Here is a 16,423-nt window from a genome sequence, read left to right as displayed (position 1 = left end):
ATGTTATTGTTGATGTATATAGAAATGCAATCAATTTTTATTTGACCTTGTATCCATAATCTTCCTAATTCATTTATTAATGGTAATAATTTATCTATAGATTCTTTTGGGTTTTCTATGTACACAATCATGTTATCTGCAACAATGATTTCTTCCTTCCTTTCTTTCTTTTTCTTTCTTTTCTTTCTTTCTTTCTTTCCAATACTTGCCATTTTTATTTCTTTTTCTTGCCTATTACATTGACTAGAGCCTTCAGAACAATATTGACTGGAAGTGATGATAGTGGATAACTTTGTCTCATTCTCAGTCTCGGGAGGAAAGCTTTCAATATTTCACTATCAAGTCATGACGTAAGATGTAGATTTTACTATACTCTTCATCAGAGTAAGGAAGTTTCCTTTTATGTCTAGTTTTCTAAGAGGTTTTATTATGAATTGTATAGAATTTTATCAGGCACTTTTTCTGTATCTATTGAGATAGCCATGTGTTTTTCTCACTTACTCTGTTAATATGAAATTACATTGATAAATTTTCAACTCTTACACCAGTCTTGCTTTCCTAGAATAAGTTGTGATGTAATAAGTTTTTTATATATAGTTAGAATCAATTTGCTATTTATTATTTAGGATTTTTTGTATTTATATTCATAAGAAAGATTAGCCTACATATTTTTTATTAATGTTCTTATCAGTTTTTGTTATCAAGGTTATGGTGATCTCACAAAATGAATCAGAAGAATGTTTTTACTTTTTGCTTTGGTGTTTATTGGAATTCACCAGTGAAGCCACCTGGACCTGGAGTTCTCTTTGTTGAAAGATCTTTAATTTTTAGATACAAATTCTTTAACACATACAGAATCTTCAGACTCAGATTTTCTACTTGTTTCTGTTTTGAAAAGTATTCTTCATGGAATTTGACTATTTCATTGGAAATTTCATGTTTATTTATGTAGAATTGTTCACAGTATCCTCTTATTATCTTTTTTTTTTTTTTTGGCCTCACAGCTTGTGGGATCCTAGTTACCCTACCAGGGATCAAACCCAGGCCCTCGGCAGTGAAAGCACAGAGTCCTAACCACTGGACCTAGAGGGAATTACCCCCTTATTACCTCTTTAATGTTTATTGTGATATCTCTCTTTTCATTATTGATATTGGTAATGTGTGCCTTTTATATTTTTTTTAATTTATTTATTTTTTAAAATTTTGTTGCACTGGGTCTTAGTTGCAGCAGGTGGGCTCCTTAGTTGCGGCTCGCCGGCTCCTTAGTTGTGGCATGCAAACTCTTTCTTGCAACATACATGCATGTGGGATGTAGTTCCCTGACCCCAGGCCCCCTGCATTGGGAATACAGAGTCTTATTCACTGTGCCACCAGGGAAGTCCCAATTTGTGCCTTTTTAAAAAAAAGTTTATCAGTTTTGCCAGGGAGGTCATCAATTGTATTAGTTCTTTCAAAAAAACAGCTCTTGCTTTGTTGGTTCATACTATTATATGTTTGTTTTCTATTTCATTAATTTCTGTTCTTAAATTTATTTCCTTCCTCCTACTCTCTTTGGGTTTAATGTGCTGGGGTTTTTTTCCTGATCTTGAAAATTGATTATTATATCATTGATTTTCAGCTTTTCCTCTTTTCTGATATATGCACTTAAAGATATAACTTTCTCTCTGAGACTGGGTATAGCTGCATTCCCTAAGTTTTGGTATGTTATAGTTTTAATGTCATTCAGTTCAAACTACTTTCTTGTTGTTGTGACTTCTTCTTTTTGTTCATGGGTTACTAAGAAGTGTATTACCTAATTTCCAGCCATTTGTAGATTTCTACTTATCTTTTTACTACAGTGTTACTATCTACATTAAGTCTATTGTGGTAAGAGAACTTTTCTGTATCATGTTAATCCTTTAAAATATGTTGAGACTTATTTTATGATCTGATACATGGTCTGTTTTGTTCAGTGTTGAAACTTCCCTGGTAGCACAGTGGTTAAGAATCTGCTTGCCGGGCTTCTCTGATGGTGCAGTAGTTAAGAATCCTCCTGCCAATGCAAGAGACTCGAGTTCGAGCCCTGGTCCAGGAAGATCCCACATGCCGCGAAGCAACTAAGCCCGCGTGCCGCAACTACTGAAGCCCGTGCGCCTAGAGCCCATGCTCTGCAACAAGAGAAGCCACCACAATGAGAAGCCCGCGCACCACAATGAAGAGTAGCCCCTGCTCGCCGCAACTAGGAAAAGCCCGAGTGCAACAACGAAGACCCAACGCAGCCAAAAATAAATTAATTAATTTTTAAAAAATAGAATCTGCCTGCCAACGCAGGGGACACAGTTCGATCCCTGGTCTGGGAAGATCCCACATGCCATGGAGCAACAAAGCTCGTGCACCACAATTACAGCCTGCAAGCCACAACTACTGAAACTGCGTGCTGCACCTACTGAAGCCCGAGCGCCTAGAGCCTGTGCTCCATAACAAGAGAAGCCACCGCAGTGAGAAGCCCGTGGACTGCAACGAAGAGTAGCCCCTACTCGCTGCAACTAGAGGAAGCCCGCAAGCAGCAACAAAGACCCAACGCAGCCAAAAACAGGAAAAATTTTGTTCAGTGTTCCATGTGCTCTTGAAAACAATGTAAACTTTGCAATCATGGGTGGCAGTAGTTTATATGTCACATTCAATCAATTTTCTTAATTGTATTTTTCACATTTTTATATCTTTATTTATGTTTTTAATCTCCTTATTCTATCAATTACTGAGAGAAATGTGTTAAAATCTCCTGCTATGATTGTGGATATGTCTTTTTCTCCTTTTAGTTCTGTCCTTTTTTGCTTTGTATATTTTTAAGCTATGTTATTAAGTACATATAATTTAGAATTATCATATCTTTCTGGTCTTTTTATCCTTCTGAAACTTTCCTCTTTATTTCTAGTAATACCTCTTATATTAAAATCTACTTTGCTTGATAGACCTGTAGCCTGCCAGCTATCTTTTAGATACCATTTGCATTATATACCTCTTCCTTCCTTTTACTTTTATTTTATTTTATTTATTTTTTATTTTTTTGCGGTACGTGGGCCTCTCACTGTTGTGGCCTCTCCCGTTGCAGAGCACAGGCTCCAGACGCACAGGCTTAGTGGCCATGGCTCATGGGCCCAGCTGCTCCGCGGCATGTGGGATCCTCCCAGACCAGGGCATGAACCCATGTCCCCTGCATCGGCAGATGGACTCTCAACCACTGCACCACCAGGGAAGCCCCTTCCTTTTACTTTTAACCTTTCTGTATCCTTATAATTAACGTGTGTCTCCTGTAAGCAGCATACAGTTGAGTTTTTTTTTTTTATGCAATTCAACAGTCTTTGTCTTTTAATTAGGGAATTTTGTTCTTTACAGTAATTGAATTACTAATATATTTGGATTTAAATCTTACCATCTTATCATTTGTTTTATATTTATTTCATCTTTTCTATTTTTATTTTCCTGTCACTCTGACTTCTTTGGATGAATTAATTTTCCCTTCTGTTCAATTCTTAGTTATACATTCTTTTACTATTTTTGTTGGATACTTTAGACCAGAAATTTTTTAAATTTTTGGTTGAAAGATCCCTTTATACTCTCAAAAATTATTAAGAACACAACTGGACATCCACATGTAAAAGAATGAAGTTGGACTCCTATCTCACACTGCATAGCAAAGATAACTCAAAATGGATCACAGACCTAAATTTAAGAGGTAAAACTATTAAAAAAATTTTTTTTAATTCTTAGGAGAAAGCATAGGGGTAAATATTCACGACCTTGGATTTGGTGTTGGTTTGTAAATTATGTTACCAAAACTTCAAGCAACAAAAGAAAAAATAGATAAGCTGGACTTCATCAAAATTAAAAGTTTTGGGCTTCCCTGGTGGCGCAGTGGTTAAGAATCTGCCTGCCAATGCAGGAGACATGGGTTCGAGCCCTGTTCCAGGAGATCCCATATGCCGCAGAGCAACTAAGCCCGTGTGCCACAACTACACAGCCTGCTCTCTAGAGCCCACAAGCCACACATACTGAGCCCATGAGCCACAACTACTGAAGGCAACATGCCTAGAGCCCGTGCTCCACAACAAGAGAAGCCACTGCAATGAGAAGCCCGCGCACCACAATGAAGAGTAGCCCCCACTCACCACAACTAGAGAAAGCCTGCACACAGCAACAAAGACCCAATGCAGCCAAAAATAAATTAATTAACAAAAAAAACTGAATTAAAAGCTTTTATGTTAAAAAAAAATAAAATAAAATACATAATTTTAAAAAAGCTTTTATGTTTCAAAGGATACTATCAAGAGAGTGAAAAAATAATCCACAGAATGGGAGAAAATATTTGTAAATCACATATGTGATAAGGGTCCAGAATACATAAAGAACTCTTAAAACTCAAAAACAAAAAACAAAACAAAGCAAAAAAAAAAAAAAAAAAAAAAGGCAAAGACTTGAATAGATAGTTCCCCAGAAGAGCTAAACAAATGGCCAAGAAGCACATGAAAAGATGCTCAACGTCATTAGTCAGTAGGAAAATGCAAATCAAAATCACAATGAGGGACTTCCCTGGTGGTCCAGTGGTTAGGAATCTGCCTTTCAATGCAGGGGATGTGGGTTCAATCCCTGGTTGGGGAACTAAGATCCCACATGCTGTGAGGCAATTAAGCCTGCACTCTGTAACTAATGAGCCTGCGCAACACAACTAGAGAAGCCCATGAGCTGCAAGGAAAGATTCCGCATGCTGCAACAAAGATCCTGCATGCTGCAACGAAGATCCTGTGTGCCGCAAATATGACTCGATGCAGCCAAATAAATAAATATTTAAAAAAGCAAAACAAAACAAAACCACAATGATATATACCCTCAAAATGAATGGCCCTAATAAGAAAGAATTTTAAAGGGGAAAATAAGTATTGGAAAAAATGTGGAGAAACTTGTACACTCATACACTGCTGAATGTAAAATGGTGCAGACACCATGGAAAATAGTTTGGCAGTTCCTTGATAAGTTAAACATTGAATTGCCAGTATGACCAGCAGTTTCACTCTTAGTATATGTGCAAAAGAATGGAAAACACCATTCTTTGTGTTCAAACAAAAAACTTGCACACAAAGGTTCACAGCAGCCCTATTCACAATAGCCAAAAGGTGGAAACAGCCCAAATGTTTATCAACAGATGAATGGATAAACAAAATGTGGTATATTCACACAATGACATATTATTTGGCCAAAAAAAGGAATCAAGTAATAATACATGCTACAACATGGATGAAAATTGAAAACGTAATGCTGCGTGAAAGAAGTCAGAGACGCAAAAGACTATATGTTATATGTTTCCATTTATATGAAATACCCAGAATATGCAAATTCATCGAAAATAGAGAGCAGATTAGTGGCTGTCAAGGGCTGTGGCGGGTGGGAAAATAAGAGCGACTGCTTAATGGCACAAGGTTTCCATTTGGGGTGATGAATAGGTTCTGGAACTAAATAGTGGTAATGGTTGAACAACATTATGAACATACTTAACGCCACTGAATTGTACGTTTTTAAGTGGTTACAACAGCAAGTTTTATGCTAATCTATTTTACCACAATTTACAAAGTAATTGAGGACCTCAAAGAGCTTTTCTTTATGTGGATAATATGTAACAATATTTACCATATTAGAAATTAAAATTGGGAATTTAAAACTATGTATACTTTAATTCATTCTAAAATAATAACAAATTAGACCATTACAAATAACATATATTTTATTTAGGTTTTTTTTTGTTGTTGTTGTTTGTTTGTTCAAAAAAAGAAACAGAAATAAGAGTGGCATTGTTTTACATTTTTTACTTTTATTTTAATTCTGTCTTATAAAAGACAGCTTGAGGGCTTCCCTGGTGGCGCAGTGGTTGAGAGTCCGTCTGCCGATGCAGGGAACATGGGTTCGTGCCCCAGTCCTGGAAGATCCCACATGCCGCGGAGCAGCTGGGCCCGTGAGCCATGGCCGCTGAGCCTGCGCGTCCGGAGCCTGTGCTCCACAATGGGAGAGGCCACAGCAGTGAGAGGCCCGCATACCGCAAAAAAAAAAAAAGACAACTTGATTCTCATGTCAGCTTCTGTCTCCAATCTGTTACATGATATTTTAGTTGAAGTATATACAGAAAATTTGCACACCCATTGGATGGCTGCTACCAAAAACAAACAAACAAAACCCAAACCTCACAAAATAAGTTTTGTTGAGGATATGGAGAATTGGAACCCTTGTGCACTGTAGGTGAGAAAGTAAAATGGTGCAGCCACTCTGGGAAACAATATGAAGGTTTCTCAAAAAAATCAATCCCACCTCTGGGTATATACCCAAAAGAACTGAAAGCAGGACATTGAAGAGATATTTGCACACCCATGTTCATTGTAGCACTACTTATAATAGACAAGAGGTGGAAACAACCCAAATGTCCATCAATGGATAACTAGAGAAACAAAATGTGGCATATACATACAGTGGAATATTATTTGGCCTTTAAACAGGGAAATACTGATACAAGCCACAATGCAAATGAACCTTGAAGACATTATGCTAAATGAAGTGTCAGTCATAAAAAATATAAATATTGTAAAATTGCATTTACATGAGGTATCTAAAGTAGTGAAATTCATAGAAACAGAGAGTAGAATGGTGGTTGCCAGGGGATAGAGGGAGAGGGAAATGGGATATTGTGATTTAATAAGTACAGGCAGACCTCGGAGGTATTGTGGGTTCAGTACAGACTGCAATACAGTGAACATCACAATAAAGCAAGTCACAAAATTTTTCGGTTTCCCAGTACATATAAAAAGTTATGTGTTTACACTACACTGTAGTCTATTAAGCGTGCAATAGCATTGTCTGAAAAAAATATACATACCTTAGTTTAAAAATACTTTATTGCTAAAAAAAAATGTTAACCATTATCTGACAATGCAGGGTTGCCACAAACCTTCAATTTGCAAAAAAAAAATGTAATATCTACGATAAAGCACGATAAAGTGAAGCACAATAAAACAAAGTCTGCCTGTGAAAAAGAAAGTTTGGCATTTGCAAATATGTAGTTGGAAAATAGAGTATTTTAATAGCCTCTTCAGATAATTGTGGATATTCTTTTTTTTAAAATAAATTTATTTATTTTTGGCTGTGTTGGGTCTTCGTTGCTGGGTGTAGGCTTTCTCCAGTTGTGGCGAGCAGGGGCTGCTCTTGGTTGCAGTGAGCGGGCTTCTCATTGTGATGGCTTGTCTTGTTGCGGAGCATGGGCTCTAGACACGTGAGCTTCAGTTGTGGCACACATGCTCAGTAGTTGTGGCTCGCAGGCTTAGTTGCTCTGCGGCATGAGGGATCTTCCCAGACCAGGGCTCGAACCTGTGTCCCCTGCATTGGCAGGTGGATTCTTAACCACTGCGCCACCAGGGAACCCCAAAATGTTCACATTCTTTTTGTACATTAAAACACATTGGTCTATCTTGTGCTTTATTTTTAAATATTTACCTATTTTTTTGGCCAGGCTGTGCTTCATGCAGGATCTTAGTTCCCTGACCAGGGATTGAACCCACGCCCCCTGCAGTCAAAGTGTAATCTTAACCACTGGATGGCCAGGGAAGTCCCTATCTTGCGTTTTTAATGGGCTTTTTAATCATGCAAATTTTTATAACACTGTTCATTGGTCATGGTGTATGATCCATTTAGTGTGCTATTGAATTCATTTTGCTGGTATTTGGCTGCAAATTTTTGCATCTATATTCATCAGGTATATTTGCCTATAGTTTTCTTTTCTTGTGATGTCCTTATCTGGCTTTGGTATCAGGGTAATTCTGGCCTCATCAAATGAGTTTGGGAGTGTTTCCTCCTCTTCAATTTTTTGTAACTTTGAGAAGGGCTGGCATTACTTCTTTAAATGTTTGGTAGAATTCACCAGTGAAACTATCTGACCGTTTCTTGTTAGGAAGTTTCGATTACTGATTCAATCTCCTTATTTGTGATTAGTCTGTTCAGACTTCCCATTTCTTCATGATTCAGTCTTGATAGCTTGTATAATTCTAGGAATTTATGCATTGCTTCTCGGTTGTCCTATTTGTTGGTATGTATTTGTTCATAGTAGTCCCTTATGATCCTTTGTATTTCTGTGGTTTCAGTTGCAATGCCTCTTCTTTCACTTATAATTTTATTTATTTCAGTCCTCTCTCTCTCTCTCTCTTTTTATTTGCTAACCTGACATCAGTTTGAATTCTTTTCTTCTTATCTTGTAATCTAGCAACCAGCCATTTATTTAATTCAAAGCTAGCATTTTCCCCTTCAGTTTTACCTTCAGCAAATGTCTAAAATTTTCTTAAAGGGATAGCACATTTAAATAATTAATTTAAATTATTATTTTTTAGATAGCTAGTGGGAAGCAGCCACATAGCACAGGGAGATCAGCTTTGTGCTTTGTGACCACTTAGAGGAGTGGGATAGGGAGAGTGGGAGGGAAGACGCAAGACGGAGGAGATATGGGGATATATGTATATGTATACCTGATTCACTTTGTTATAAAGCAGAAATTAACACACCATTGTAAAGCAATTATACTCCAATAAAGCTGTTTAAAAAAATAAAAATAAATTATTATTTTTAATTAATTAATTATTTAATTAGCCACACTATGTGGCTTGCAAGATCCAGGAGTGGCTGTTTGTTCCAAAGGAAAATAACCCTGTATCTGTAAGCCTATCTCCTTCCCCTTTCTCTTCCCAATGAGCACACCTACAAATGAAGACTCTTGATCTGGCCAAGGTGAGGATATTTTTATCTCTTTTTACTCTGCAATGCCTGCAACAGCTCCTCTCCCTAGATGACCCAGTTGGTGACAATGCAGACTCTGTGAGCAGAGGCCAACCTGCAGCTGCAGGAACCTTCTTTTCAGCATTCCCCTTACTACCTCTGGAAGCCCTGCAGAGCCTCAGTCATTGCCCTGGTCCATCAATAGGAAAGTCCCAGTCATTCATGATGGTGGCCATTCCACCTCACATCTCATCCCACCAGCCTTTTCTGCCCTCCCCTCTTCTCTCTGGTTTCTTATGTCACTGTGTGATGATTTCAGTAGATCAAGTAAAAACTGTATTACAGACGACAGTAATGCTAGGAGGAAAGAATGAAGGAAACCAGCACACAGTGATTAGAGCCCATGTTTGCACAACCAAAGAGTCAAGAAATTATGGATACAAAAAAAAGAAAAGAAAAGAGAGAAAGAAAAAGGAATGATGGATTGATGGATACAAAATGAGTAATCAGCTGTGGCTGCCAGGTGACACCATAGCAACTCCAGCTAGGACAAGCCAAAAAAAAAAAATCAGCAAGCCCTTCATGCCTTCGTAGTATTTATTATATAGATAGTTATTTTTAATAGTCAAGCTCTTCTGTTATAGAACAGATTTTCTTATTTATGAATATGTAATCTGTCTTTGATTCTCTTGTCTATCCTTGGCCACTGGCCAAGTAGAAGCCTAGTGCCATGATACAGCATAAGGAGTTTTGGACTTCTGGATAAATTATGCTAGAATTCCACACAGTTCAAGGGTCTATATCCCCAAAGCAGATATTCTCCTTATACCACTCTTAGACTCAGGCAAGAAAGGCTACTGTTCTGGGTTCATCTAGAGCACCCTCTCACCACCACCACCATGGGCCTTCCTCTGGCCTCCCCACCCTAGGGACTGGCTTTTCTGGAGCCCACATTGACTCTTTCTAGACCGGGGCTACTCAAAGTGGTTCTCTAACCACTACCAGTCAGCAAACTTCTTGTTACTGGTCCACAACACACACTAAATATAGGAATTGAAAGCAAGCATTTAGAAATTTTTATCACAATTTGACTTTCTACCACTTCCAAGCTCCTGATCATCCTCCATTTTCCAGTAATGTTAATATAATACATTGTGTTGCTAGTGCTAATGCTAGTAAAATTACATTGTATTTTATAAAAGTAATAGTTCATCCCAGATTGGAAACTTAAAAAGCTAGCCATTCACCAGAAGCACTGTTTTATTTTAGACTCTGGCATTTTCTGCCCAAATAGCCTGAGCCCATTTCCTCCAGGGTCTCTGCAGGCCTCTGCCTGGGGCATCCTCAGGTGGGCAGACCCCTCTACAAGTGTGCACACCTGGCCTCAGTAGGTGGCCAGGAGCCACTGTTCATAGTTGTGCAGATTGAGCTTGGACTTGTGAGCTGCGGTGTCCATTGTGTGCATGCAAGGTCCCTCACAGTGCAGAATGGAGGGAGGGGAGAGGAATAGGAAGGCAAAGGGCACAGACTGAGGCTTGGAGCCATGAGTGGCAAGTTCTAAATCCAAACCTGGCCTTCCAAGTTGTTATGAAGATATATCTGTCAAGGTAGAAGGATAGAACACACTTTAACAGTGTGTTAGCCTGACCTCTTAAGGCCTCAGTACTCAGACAAGTAGTATGTGGGCCTCCATTTGTTACTTGCCCTGGGGCCCATAAATGTACCCAGCAGACCTACCTTAGGCATCCCTGGATGGACAGCTGAGGAGCCCATTAAGCTACATGCACTCTGTAAAGACGCATGAACGTTTTCTTGCATAACTTTTAAGCGGACCCTGAGCCAATAAGATTAAGAACCACTGGCCGAGATATTGCAGAAAATCTGCTGGGACAAGTCGGCCTGTTCCACTATGCTAGTTCCAGAGATAGAGTCAAGGACTGTCTCTTCCTCTTCTTGAGGCAAACCTAGAGAACAGCCATCATTGGTGGCCATGAAGGTCTCCTGCATGCTTCCTGTATCCTTTGTATCTCCTGATGACAAATTGAAATTGTAAAGGAGTATCGACTGAAAAAAAAAACAACAAAAACAAAAACAGCACAACTTAAAAGCTGCGAGTTGTGTTTTACTGAGAACTACAGACCAGGAGACAGCCTCTCATATAGCTCTGAGGCAAAGGAGGAGCCAGGATACGTAGGAGTTTTTGCTGGGGAAAAACAAACAAAAAAAAAAACAGTAGTCAGGGCTTCCCTGGTGGCGCAGTGGTTGAGAGTCCGTCTGCCGATGCAGGGGACACGGGTTCGTGCCCTGGTCCAGGAGGATCCCACATGCCACGGAGCGGCTGGGCCCGTGAGCCATGGCCGCTGGGCCTGCATGTCCGGAGCCTGTGCTCTGCAACGGGAGAGGCCTGCATACTGCAAAACAAACAAACAAAACAAAACAAAAAACAGTAGTCAAACGTCAAAAGATTACTGCTAATCACAAAAAAAGAGACATCTCAAGTTAATGATTTGAGTGCTTTTCTGTGTATGGAAAGGTGCAAGAGTCTGGGATCACTGAAATTATTCCTTTGATATGTATCTTAACTCTCTCTAGGGCCAGCATCCTGTTTTTTTTCCATCCTGAATTCCCTTCAGGGTGCACCGCTGGGGCTGGCTGCAGTGGCCCACGGCTTGATGGTGGGCAACACTCATTGATTACTGAAATGGCAGGCAACATTTTTTTGTCAGCAAGAGTAATCACAGTTCAGGCATTTAAAAATGGAGTGAGGAGGCCATTGAGGATCTGGTGTCAGACACGACTCTGCACCACTGAGAACCTGAGCTTTCTTTGAATTCTACCAGACTGAGGGACACCACCAGCATATTCAGAGCAACACCTGCCACCTGCAACCTTATGGTCTCCCCTTGTAACTATGCAACCACTTGGACCCCAACGAATCCTCACTTAACCAGCACCCTTAGTCCTTGCCAGCTTCGATTATAATTCTTGATAACTCATGTAACTAACTGTAACCTTGCAGTTTCTGCCTTTACAAACCTCTCCCACTTTGTAGTCCAGCAGAACACAATTCAAGTGCTTCTTCTTTTTTTTTTTTGTGGTACGCGGGCCTCTCACTGTTGTGGCCTCTCCCATTGCGGAGCACAGGCTCCGAATGCGCAGGCTCAGTGGCCATGGCTCACGGGCCCAGCCGCTCCGCGGCATGTGGGATCTTCCCGGACCGGGGCACGAACCCGTGTCCCCTGCATCGGCAGGCGGACTCTCAACCACTGCGCCACCAGGGATGTCCCAAGTGCTTCTTGAATTTGTGTCTCCCAGGCTGCAGTCCTAACAAGCCCCAAATAAACACCTGTTTATTTCAGTCAGTCTGTTTCTAAAATTTGGATTAACACTCCCACAGATCAGACTTGCTGAGTTTCTAGGAGTCGTCCCTTCCTCTCCAGTAAAGACCCAACCCCAAGATCCAAGCTCTCGCGTTTTCCGCTCTGGCCCCGCAAGTCACCAGGCGTTGGAGAAGCCACTTTCCCTGCAGGGGCAACCGCTGGCCTTCCTCCCGCTGTGCTGGTAGGGGAGCCCAGGGCCGCTATGAGGAACAGAGGCACGCTCTGTGAGATGCCTCCAGCATCTCTCCCTGTGCTAGGAACAGGTTCCTAACCTGGAGCCCTGTCACAGCAGCCTTCCACCCGGGCATCTCCCGCAGAAGCGCTGCATCCAAGGGTGATCAGGGAAGAGAGGCAACTGGGCTGGCTCCACGAGGTGAGCAGGGCCAAGAGAGTGGCTTGCAGAGGGAGTGGGGCAGGACATGGTCTTTTCCTTCCACCCGTACCCCCTCCTCACCTCCTGCAGGCCCTGAGTAAACCTGGGCACCCTCTCCTCCTCTTCCTGGTACTTGGACCCACACTAGTCCCCGCTGGGCCCTGGGGGACAGAGAACTGACCTTTCCCAGGGTGGCTGGGGCCTCCGGATCCTGCAGTCATGGGCAGATGGAAAATTTCTGTGGAAACTCCAGCCCAGACAGACCTCAAGCCTCAAGCTGTCCTAGCCAAGGGGGAATCTCATGCTCTTGTCCAGAAACACTCGTTTCTTAAGGGAAAACACCCCATAACTTTTTTTTTTTTTTTTTTTAGATGGATTCTAGGCCCTAGGAAATGTTTGGGAAAGACTTCCCTGTTGCAACTCAGCAAGATGAAGGCTACACCCTCCCTGGCTGGCTCAGCTGCTGCCTCTGCAGCACAGCTCCCAGCAACTCACTGAGAACTGGAAAGCTTCCAGAAGTCTTGGGAGAATCAGAGAGGAGGTCAGCGTCTCTAACTGGGATCAGGACACAGTTCTTCGAGATAGGAGGATGAAGCCCCAGAGGAGCATCTGCACTGAAGCCTGGAACAGACGCCATGTCTTCCACTGGACACAGTCAGAGCAACCATCGCCTCCCCCATCCCTGACCTTAGGAGGTAGCCCTCCAAACCCAAACTCTCCCCCATACAATGTAAAAAGTTGGGTGCAGTCTTCCCAACTTTGTTCTGCGAAATGAGATAAGAGGGAGAATTCAGCTCCTCCCTTCAGCCCTAGAGCTCCAGCTGCTGGTGCAGGGAATCTCCTAATAACCGATCCCTCCTGAGTAGAGACCACAGTCCACAGTCCTGGGTCTTTATCAGTGACTCCCTCCTTTGTGCTCGAGGGGGTGGCAATGGTGGGATGCTGCAGCCGCCTGCCTATCTGACCTGAGTCCTCTGGTCTCTCCCCATTATCTCCTGCAGCACCAAGGAATGTAGTGTTATCCAGCTTTCCTGGCAGAAAAAATGTCTTTGTGTTTTGAATCTCAACCTATATGTCTCCCCCTTAGGGCCAGAAATTTGGTTGGTCACAATCACTGGGAAATAGTGGCTCAGGACATTGCAGTTTAATTCATTTCATGCTAAACATCAAGGAAGATGAAATATCCAACATGGAACATGGTGGCACCAGAGCAGATGTATGGGGTTCTCTCCAGGACTTGTGAGTCTGGCTTTGGTAACTGGGAAGATAGCGTGTCATTCCCTGAAACAGAGGATGCCGGAGGAGGAGCAGGTGCTGGGGGGAATAATGTTCATTTGGAGGCATGTTGAGTGTGAGGTGCTGGCGGATCATCCAAGGAGAAAAGTCCAGTGGATAGTTGAATACAGGCCCTAGAGCTTGGGGATGAGCAGGGAGAAGTCCAATCTGGAGGTGAACCATGGTGACGCTCCCAAATCGTATGTAAACCATGGGTTTGGATGGGGCCGTTCAAGGACCTTGCACTGACCAGAAGAGCTCGGAGCCAAAATGGTGCCATGGTGGGGGTGGGGAAGAGCAGAGGAAGGAGCTCCAGGAAAGGAGACTGAGAAGGAGCAGCCAGAGAGGCAGAAGTGAAACCAAGAGGGGTTTTGTTTGTTTGCTTGTTTTGTTTTTAAGCCAATGGATGACAGAGTTTCAAGGAAATAAGTCAACAAAGTCAAATACTAAGAGATTGAAAGTAAGATCAAACCTGGGACTTGGCCACATGAAAGTCAAAGGCGATTTTGGTGAGAGCATTTGAGGGGTGGGTCAAGGAGGAGCCGGATGGTAGGGAGTGCAGGAAGAGGACGAGGGCATGGACACAGATCACTAAGTAGTTTACAGGGCTGAGGAGGGGGGAAGTGCGGGAAAAGTTGAGCATCCTTATTTGGTAAAGGGAAGAACCATGAGCGAGGAAGGGGAAGGTAAGATAAAGAGGACAATGGATGGGGGATCATGGAAGGTGAGAGGATGGGGGCTGTGTGCCCTGCCTCTGCAGAGTGAAACTTGTAGGTGATGGGGAAAGCTGAAGAAGTTATTTCCCTCTGTGAAGTAGGAGGTAGAACCATCTGCACAGGGTAGGGTGGGAGATGGTGGGAAGGAGTTGAGGAAAGAGAAGAAAGTTAGGAATTGTCATTGAGGGGAAGCAGAATGAAAGTGAGCAGAGATGCACAGCATTGCCTCACTGTGTGACAGGCCTGCTGAGGCAGGAGTCTGTGAATTCCCAGCTTCTCTACTCAACGTGGTCACGTGGCTTCCTCCTTTCACATGGACAGCTCACCATGGGACACGGCATGTTGACCCAGCATCGGACTGTTGCTGGGCAGAGTGGTTAATACCAGACCACAGGCTATGGGCTGGGATGCGAAGCAAGTTAGAGCCCACACAAAGGAGCTGCACGACCAGAAGAGGAGGAGTTTGTAGTATGTATTGGGAGTATAGGTGAAAGGCAGAGGAGCTGAAGGATACAGACAAATGCTGGATTGTGACCTTTCAGAGGTGACACTCCCGATGGCAGTGGGGCGCCCATGAGAGTGCGCTGTTTTGTGGAGAGGAGGTGAATGCCCTCAGAAATGAGGAGGCCAAAGGAGAACAAAGTGAGGGCATCACACAGATTTCTCAGACACACATTCCAAGAAGGCACTAGGGTAATGGTAGAAGGGACCAGAAGACAGTAAGCCAGGTGCCCAAGTCCTCAGTGAGTGCAGGGAAGGAAGTAGGAAATCAAGAACAAATGGGTTATCTGAGCGGCAGGAGACTCCAACTCATGCTTATCTAGAGATGGAAGAAAAGATATCTGGAAGAGGCAATGAGAGTAAAAATAACTCAGGCCCTGCCCCTCAGATATGTATAATGGGATCCTGGGTGATGGGGAGACCTCAGCTGCTCATTTGAGAAGCGGGGGATAACACTCTCCATGCTTGAATAGCACTTCATCTGTCCTCTGAAACCTCTCTTGTAGGTCAGCAGTGGGGGGTTGGGGAGTGGGGACCCTGAGGATCTGTCACAGGGTGAGGGGCAGCAGCCCTTTGGTCGGGGTGAAAAGTGGCAGAAACAGGAAAGTTGGGAGCCTAACCAGCCTCAAGGGATTAAGGCCTGTTTCTCTGTCCTGGGGGTGAGGGGATTGAGGCCAGATGCCACTTGCTGCCTGAGGCTCAGGGTCCCAGAAGGAGCCTGGTAAAAGGCTGATTTGCACCTGAACAGGTTCTTCCTGTGTGGACGCAGGTACCAGTTTGTGTCCCAGGGGTCTGTGGGCTATCCCTGCCCTGGACTATTCCTCAAGAGGAAAACTGATCTTATCTCCATGTCTTTCCTCCAAGCTTAAGCACCACTGATATTTGTATTTTATTTATTTATTTTTATTTACTTATTTATTTTGGCCACGCTGCGAGGCATGAAGGATCTTAGTTCCCTGACCAGGGACTGAACCCAGGCCCCCTGCAGTGGGACCAAGGAGTCCTAACCACTGGACCACCAGGGAATTCCCAGAAATCTCTATTTTTGAGAAGGAAGAAAGGGAGGAAGAGGAAGGACTGCCACCATGACAGAAAGGACTGGCTAGGTCAGAAGACGAAAGGGTGGGGTGGGGGAGTTGATGGGCATCAGAGTCCAGCACTAGCCCTGAGCTCTCCTAGGACACGAGCTCGCCTGGCTTCCTCACCCGTCTTCCTCCCTGAAAGAAAGAAGCACACCTTATCTGCTAACCTTCACTTCCTGCAGTCTTGGGCTACCTTTTTTTTTTTTTTTTTTTTTTTTTTAAGCTGCACGGCATTCAGGATCTTAGTTCCCTGACCACAGATCCCTGAGTTGGAAGTGTGGAACCTCAACCAGTGGACCACCAGGGAAGTCCCTACTT

This window comes from Mesoplodon densirostris, chromosome 2 (assembly GCF_025265405.1).
Source record: "Mesoplodon densirostris isolate mMesDen1 chromosome 2, mMesDen1 primary haplotype, whole genome shotgun sequence".
NCBI lineage: Eukaryota > Metazoa > Chordata > Mammalia > Artiodactyla > Ziphiidae > Mesoplodon > Mesoplodon densirostris.
The sequence above is the reverse complement of the archived record's forward strand: the minus strand, read 5'-3'. Positions refer to the sequence as shown.